We start from the raw sequence: 6,840 nt of genomic DNA, 5'->3' as shown, positions 1-6,840 counted from the left end.
GAAAAATAGGAAAATAAAGAACAAGGAGATTAAAGAACGGGTCCACCTTAGTGATGGCGGCTTGTTCTTCCTCTTGAAGATCTTATGGAGTGCTTGAGCTCCTCAATGTCTCTTCCTTGTCTTTGTTGCTCCTCTCTCATGATTCTTTGATCTTTTCTAATTTCATGGAGGAGGATGGAATGTTCTTGGTGCTCCACCCTTAGTTGTCCCATGTTGGAACTCAATTCTCCTAGGGAGGTGTTGATTTGCTCCCAATAGTTTTGTGGAGGAAAGTGCATCCCTTGAGGTATCTCAGGGATTTCATGATGAGTGGGATCTCTTATTTGCTCCATCCTTTTCTTAGTGATGGGCTTGTCCTCATCAATGAGGGTGTCTCCCTCAATGTCAATTCCAACTGAATAACAGAGGTGACAAATGAGATGAGAAAAGGCTAACCTTGCCAAGGTAGAGGACTTGTCCGCCACCTTATAAAGTTCTTGGGCTATAACCTCATGAACTTCTACTTCTTCTCCAATCATGATGCTATGAATCATGATGGCCCGGTCTATAGTAACTTCGGACCGGTTGCTAGTGGGAATGATTGAGCGTTGGATAAACTCCAACCATCCCCTAGCCACGGGCTTGAAGTCGTGCCTTCTCAGTTGAACCGGCTTCCCTCTTGAATCTCTCTTCCATTGAGCGTCCTCTTCACAAATGTCTATGAGGACTTGGTCCAACCTTTGATCAAAGTTGACCCTTCTAGTGTAAGGGTATTCATCTCTTTGCATCATGGGCAAGTTGAATGCCAACCTTACATTTTCCGGACTGAAATCTAAGCATTTCCCCCGAACCATTGTAAGCCAATTCTTTGGGTTCGGGTTCACACTTTGATCATGGCTCTTGGTGATCCATGCATTGGCATAGAACTCTTGAACCATTAAGATTCCGACTTGTTGAATGGGGTTGGTAAGAACTTCCCAACCTCTTCTTCGGATCTCATGTCGGATCTCCGGGTATTCACTCTTTTTGAGTTTGAAAGGGACCTCGGGGATCACCTTCTTCAAGGCCACAACTTCATAGAAGTGGTCTTGATGTACCCTTGAGATGAATCTCTCCATCTCCCATGACTCGGAGGTGGAAGCTTTTGCTTTCCCTTTCCTCTTTCTAGAGGTTTCTTCGGCTTTAGATGCCATAAATGGTTATGGAAAAACAAAAAGCAATGCTTTTACCACACCAAACTTAGAAGGTTTGCTCATCCTCGAGCAAAAGAAGAAAGAAGAGAGTAGAAGAAGATGGAATAGAGGAGATGGAGATTGATGCCAAGGCATCTTAGGCTAGTTTCACTAGCATTTTTCTGTTAGTTTTAGTTGTTTTATGCATTTTCTTGAGCTTAAAGTAACCAAGAATGGTTAAATGAACAACAAAGTAATGAATCATCCAAACAAGTGTAATTTTGATGCAAATTCCATGAGTTTTAGTTATATTACTTGAATGCTATGAATGGAAGATTTCTCATGAAATTTTGCAAGACTTTGATGCAATTGTTTGGATGATTTCAGGGAAGAAGAGGCTAGGCAAAGAAGCAACAAAATCAATAAAGGAAGCTTGAAGATCACATGTGCCAAGCCATATAATGCTGTAACTGGCGTTTAACCTCCAGTTTAACCTTAAACTGGAAGTTAAACGCCAGAAAAAGGAAATGCATCAAAGCTGAAAGTGGCGTTTAACCTTCAGTTTAAGGTTAAACTGAAGGTTAAACGCCAGAATCATGAAAGCTGAGAAAAGAGAAAACTGGCGTTTAACCTCCAGTTTAACCTTAAACTGAAGGTTAAACGCCATAATGAGAATGGCACCAAGGGAGTATTTCCACGTTTAACCTCCAGTTTGACCTCAAACTGGAGGTTAAACGTGTTCGAACCACATTATGCACCAGGAAGCCATTTCCACGTTTAAGCTCCAGTTTGACCTCAAACTGGAGCTTAAACGTGTTCGACATTCACACTCCTGGGCTATCTTCTTCATTCCCACGTTTAACCTCCAGTTTAACCTTAAACTGGAGGTTAAACGTGTTCGACCCATTCACACTCCTGGGCTAGTTTCTTCATTCCCACGTTTAACCTCCAGTTTAACCTTAAACTGGAGGTTAAACGTGTTCGACCACAAATTGCCTCTAGGGTTGCTTTCTTCAATTCCACGTTTAAGCTTTAGTTTAACCTTAAACTAAAGCTTAAACGTGTTCGACCATACCACAACCCATAGTTGCTTTCTTCCATTTCCACGTTTAAGTTTCAGTTTAACCTTAAACTGAAACTTAAACTTCAACTTAAAATCCACATTTTGAAAGGGTTTCTGGGCCAAATATATTGAAGTTTAAGTTAGCATTTGAGCACAAATATTAACTTAAACATATTATGGTATGAAACCCAATGGAATATCATGGTTTATGGGATTGGGCCTGAAGAATTGATGAGTCTGGAACTTCAAATTGTTGAGTCTTGTGTCATTATGTGTTTATCACTAAGTTTGCTCAATGAATGTTACAGAATGGGATCACAGCCTCATCAGGATTATGGACCATAAACCCAAAGCAAAAGGAAATCAAGGAAAAGCCTCAAAGCCCAAGAAACACAACAGAAGCTCAATGTAGAAAGTGTATAAATAGGATAGAATTTAAGTTAGAAAGAACCTTTGGACATTTTGGGAACTTTTGATCATTTTGCTATTTTTCATACTTTGCAATTGAATTCAGAGCTATGACTCACTAAACCCCTTTCATTGGGTTAGGGAGCTCTATTGTAATTCAATGAATCAATAATAGTTTTATCTTCCTCTTCAACATTTTCTCTTGAATTTTGTTAGAAAGCTTCTCGATCTAATTCCATTGGGTAGTTGTCTTGGGAAAGAAACTACCCATAATTGGAATCCTTCGGAACCTTGGGAAAGGAATGATGGATTCATGCTAGAGAAGCTTTCTCACAGTGAATTGGATTGGGGTTTGGATGGATATTGTGACATGTAATCCTACCAAATTGTGGTTCATGAAACTGTGTGGTATAATCAGTGATCAAGCATAATCTCTTCTTATGAACATTTAAACCAAGGGATTGGGAATTTGTTTGTTTTTAGAGAGAATTGGTGAGCCAAGGAATTGGGATCCAATCATATAAGATTGCCAAGCAAGATTCAATGAATGCATTGGTTGAGGAAGAGATGAAAATGTTTTGATTCGGAGATTTCAATATCTCCTAACACCCGATGAACTCCCCATTTCTGATCTACACTTTCTATTTACCATCTGCAAATTCAATTCATGCAATTACCCCCAATTCCCTTTCAATTTTAGCAATTTACTTTCTCGCACCTTAATTCTCGCAATTTAAGTTATTGCAATTTCAATTCCTTGCAATTTACGTTTCCTGCCACATTTACTTTATGCACTTCACATCCAAAAGTTGATTCCGCTCAACTAAACAAACTTTTAATTCGAATTGCTCATTCAACCAATCCTTGTGGGATTCGACCTCACTCTATTGTGAGTTTTTACTTGACGATAACCGGTGCACTTGCCGGAAGGAATTTTGACGATCGTGCAATTTCCTAAATCGTAGCATATCAAGAATATGCACATCAAGTTTATGGCGCCGTTGCCGGGGATTGGTTTTCGATTGACAATTCTCAAATTGGAAGTTAACTAGATTGAGCATTTTTTTTCTTCTTGTTTTGTTAATTTAGTTCAAGTTACTTGTGGAATTTTAAATTCTGCACTCTGTTATTTGTTTTTTCTTTCTTATGCCTTTCATTTCAAGCAACTAACTCACCGACCCACTAACTATTTGAATTAATTCCTCAACTGCTCTAACCATACTCTTCCATTAACCAAGAGTATTCCACTTGTTTGTTGCTTGTGGTGTGTTCTTGTATGACAGGTAGGAGAGGAGAGGCATCAACTCCTCCATATACCGAACCAGAGAGGACCCTTCATAGACTTAGAAGGGAAGCAAGAGGGAAGAGAGTACTGAGAGAAGAAGAATCTGAAGGAGAATCTGAGGACAACTTTGAGGAAGCTCTAGATCTCAACATGGATAGAGAATTTCACAACCATGAGAGGGCTGATGGAAACAATGCTATTCCTGAGAGGAGGGTTCTTGGTTCATACATAAACCCAACCTCTGGGAATTGTGGAAGCAGCATTCAGAAACCACCCATTCAGGCCAATAATTTTGAACTCAAACCACAGTTAATATCACTGGTGGAGAACCATTGTTCATTTGGTGGGAGTGTTAATGAAGACCCAAACCAACATCTCACAAAATTCCTGAGAATTTGCGACACTGTGAAGTCCAATGGAGTCCAGGAAGATGCCTATAAACTGCTCTTGTTTCCATTTTCACTTAGGGACAAGGCAGCTAAGTGGCTGGAATCATTCCCAAGGGACAGCCTAACAACCTGGGATGAGGTGGAGAGCAAGTTTCTGGCACGTTTCTACCCCCCACAAAAGGTCAATAGGCTTCGATCTGAGGTTCAGACTTTTAGACAACAAGATGGTGAGACGCTCTACGAGGCATGGGAGAGGTTCAAAGAATTGACAAGGAAATGTCCACCAAACATATTCCCTGACTGGGTGCAATTGCATATTTTCTATGATGGACTTTCTTATGAATCAAGGAAAGCTATAGACCATTCATCAGGAGGTTCATTGAACAGGAAGAAGACTGTGGAAGAAGCCATTGAAGTGATTGAGACAGTGGCTGAGAATGAGTACTACTATGCTTCAGAGAGACACAACACTAAGGGAGTCATGGAGCTGAACCATGTTGATACAATTCTAGCTCAAAACAAGGTGTTTGCCAAGCAACTAGCAGAGCTCACCAGGAAATTAGACACAAAGCAAGTGGCTGCGATACACACACAAGATCAAGAGGAAGTAAGCATTGAAGGAGGTGATTGGGAAGAGGCCAACTATGTGGGAAACCAGCAAAAGCAATCATATGATCCACACTCCAACACTTACAACCCAGGTTGGAAAAACCACCCAAACTTTGGGTGGGGAAACCAGCAAACCCAACCACAGAACCACAAACCTTACAACCACAACCAACATAATAATTCCACATACCAAAACTCCAACCAAAGATCATACCAAGCCACACAAAACACTTACTCCCAACCACCATATCATGGCCAAAATAATCAACCTGCCCAATCCAATCCGAACCAACAATTTCAAGATCAATTAAACAGGATAGAAAGAATGCTTGCAACCATGAGTCAAGACATAACCGAATTGAAAGCCTTTAAGGAATAAGTAAATTCCAACTTGCAAAACCAAGGAGCTGCCATCCAGAAGCTAGAGAATCAAATTGTGTATTTGTCTAAGCAAACCTCTGGACCAAGCGTTTCTCATACTACCAAGGCTATTGCAAGGGAAGAATGTAAGGCCATAACCCTCAGAAGTGGAAAGAAGCTAAAGGAGATCTCAAAGGAAACCACAGAGGATGAAGCAAAGGAAAATGTGAGAGACAAGGAACAGGAACAATCTTTTACACCGTCTGCAACAAAAGAAAAAGAAAAAGAAGTCCTGAAGCCTTATACACCCAAAGCACCATATCCTCAACGTTTGATGAAAAGTGAAAAGGATGGCCAATTCTCCAGATTCTTGGAGATTTTCAAGAAGCTTCAAATTAACATTCCGTTTGCTGAGGCAATAGAACAAATGCCACTCTATGCAAAGTTCTTAAAGGAATTAATGACCAAGAAGAGAAGCTGGAGAAATGAAGAAACGGTGTTGTTGACTGAAGAATGCAGTGCCATCATTCAACACAAATTGCCTCAGAAATTGAAGGATCCAGGCAGTTTCCAAATTCCCTGCATCATAGGAGAAGTCATGGTGGAAAAGGCCTTGTGTGACTTAGGGGCCAGTATCAATTTGATGTCTCTAACAATGATGAGAAGAATGAAGATTGAGGAAGCCAAACCAACAAGAATGGCCCTCCAATTGGCAGATCGAACCTTTAAATTCCCTCATGGATAGTTGAGGATTTGTTGGTGAAAGTGGGAGATTTTATATTTCCTGCTGATTTTGTGGTGTTAGATATAGAGGAAGAAGCCAAAGCTTCAATCATTCTGGGAAGACCCTTCCTGGCTACTGCTGGAGCCATCATAGATGTCCAAAAGGGTGAACTCACTCTTAGACTACATGATGAGAAATTGGTGTTTAATGTATTCAAGGCAATGAGCTATCCATCAGAATCACTAAAGGAATGCATGAGGGTGGATGTAGTGGACATTGCAGTACAAGAAACCTTTGAGGAAACAACAAAGAAGTGACAGAGGAGGAGTTCACCAAGGATATTGAAGTAAGTGACATCAAGGCTGCTGAAACAACCATGCCAAGCATGCCAGAGAGAGTGAAAGAAGATAAGGAAGCACCAAAACCTGAGCTCAAAGCATTACCCCCTAATCTCAAGTATGCATACTTGGGTAGTGATGAGAGCTATCCTGTTATCATTAGCTCTGCCCTGAGCCAAGAACAGGAAGAAGAATTGATCAAGGTGCTACAAACTCATCAAGATGCCATTGGATGGACCCTAGCTGATTTGAAGGGGATAAGTTCATCCATATGCATGCATAAAATCTTGTTAGAAGAGGATGCTAGACCCTCCATTCAAGCTCAGAGAAGATTGAATCCCGTCATGAAAGAAGTGGTACAAAAGGAGGTCATGAAGTTATGGCAGGCAAGGGTAATCTACCCCATTTCGGATAGCCCATGGGTTAGTCCCATCCATGTAGTTCCCAAGAAAGGTGGCATAACTGTGGTGCCAAATGAGAGGAACGAACTCATACCCACAAGAACTGTTACTG

At 40.8% G+C, this 6,840-nt stretch overlaps 1 non-coding gene across 1 annotated transcript; it reads right to left on the bottom strand.

Annotated features, from left to right (window-relative positions):
* Positions 1–4,483: 4,483 nt before the first annotated feature.
* On the bottom strand, positions 4,484–4,587 carry LOC130959973 (small nucleolar RNA R71). The gene has a single exon (XR_009078946.1). It is a non-coding gene; the product is annotated as a small nucleolar RNA R71 (small nucleolar RNA).
* Positions 4,588–6,840: the final 2,253 nt, after the last annotated feature.

Source organism: Arachis stenosperma, unplaced genomic scaffold, assembly GCF_014773155.1.
Source record: "Arachis stenosperma cultivar V10309 unplaced genomic scaffold, arast.V10309.gnm1.PFL2 arast.V10309.gnm1.Scaffold_100028, whole genome shotgun sequence".
Classification (NCBI taxonomy): domain Eukaryota; kingdom Viridiplantae; phylum Streptophyta; class Magnoliopsida; order Fabales; family Fabaceae; genus Arachis; species Arachis stenosperma.
The sequence above is the reverse complement of the archived record's forward strand: the minus strand, read 5'-3'. Positions and strand labels throughout refer to the sequence as shown.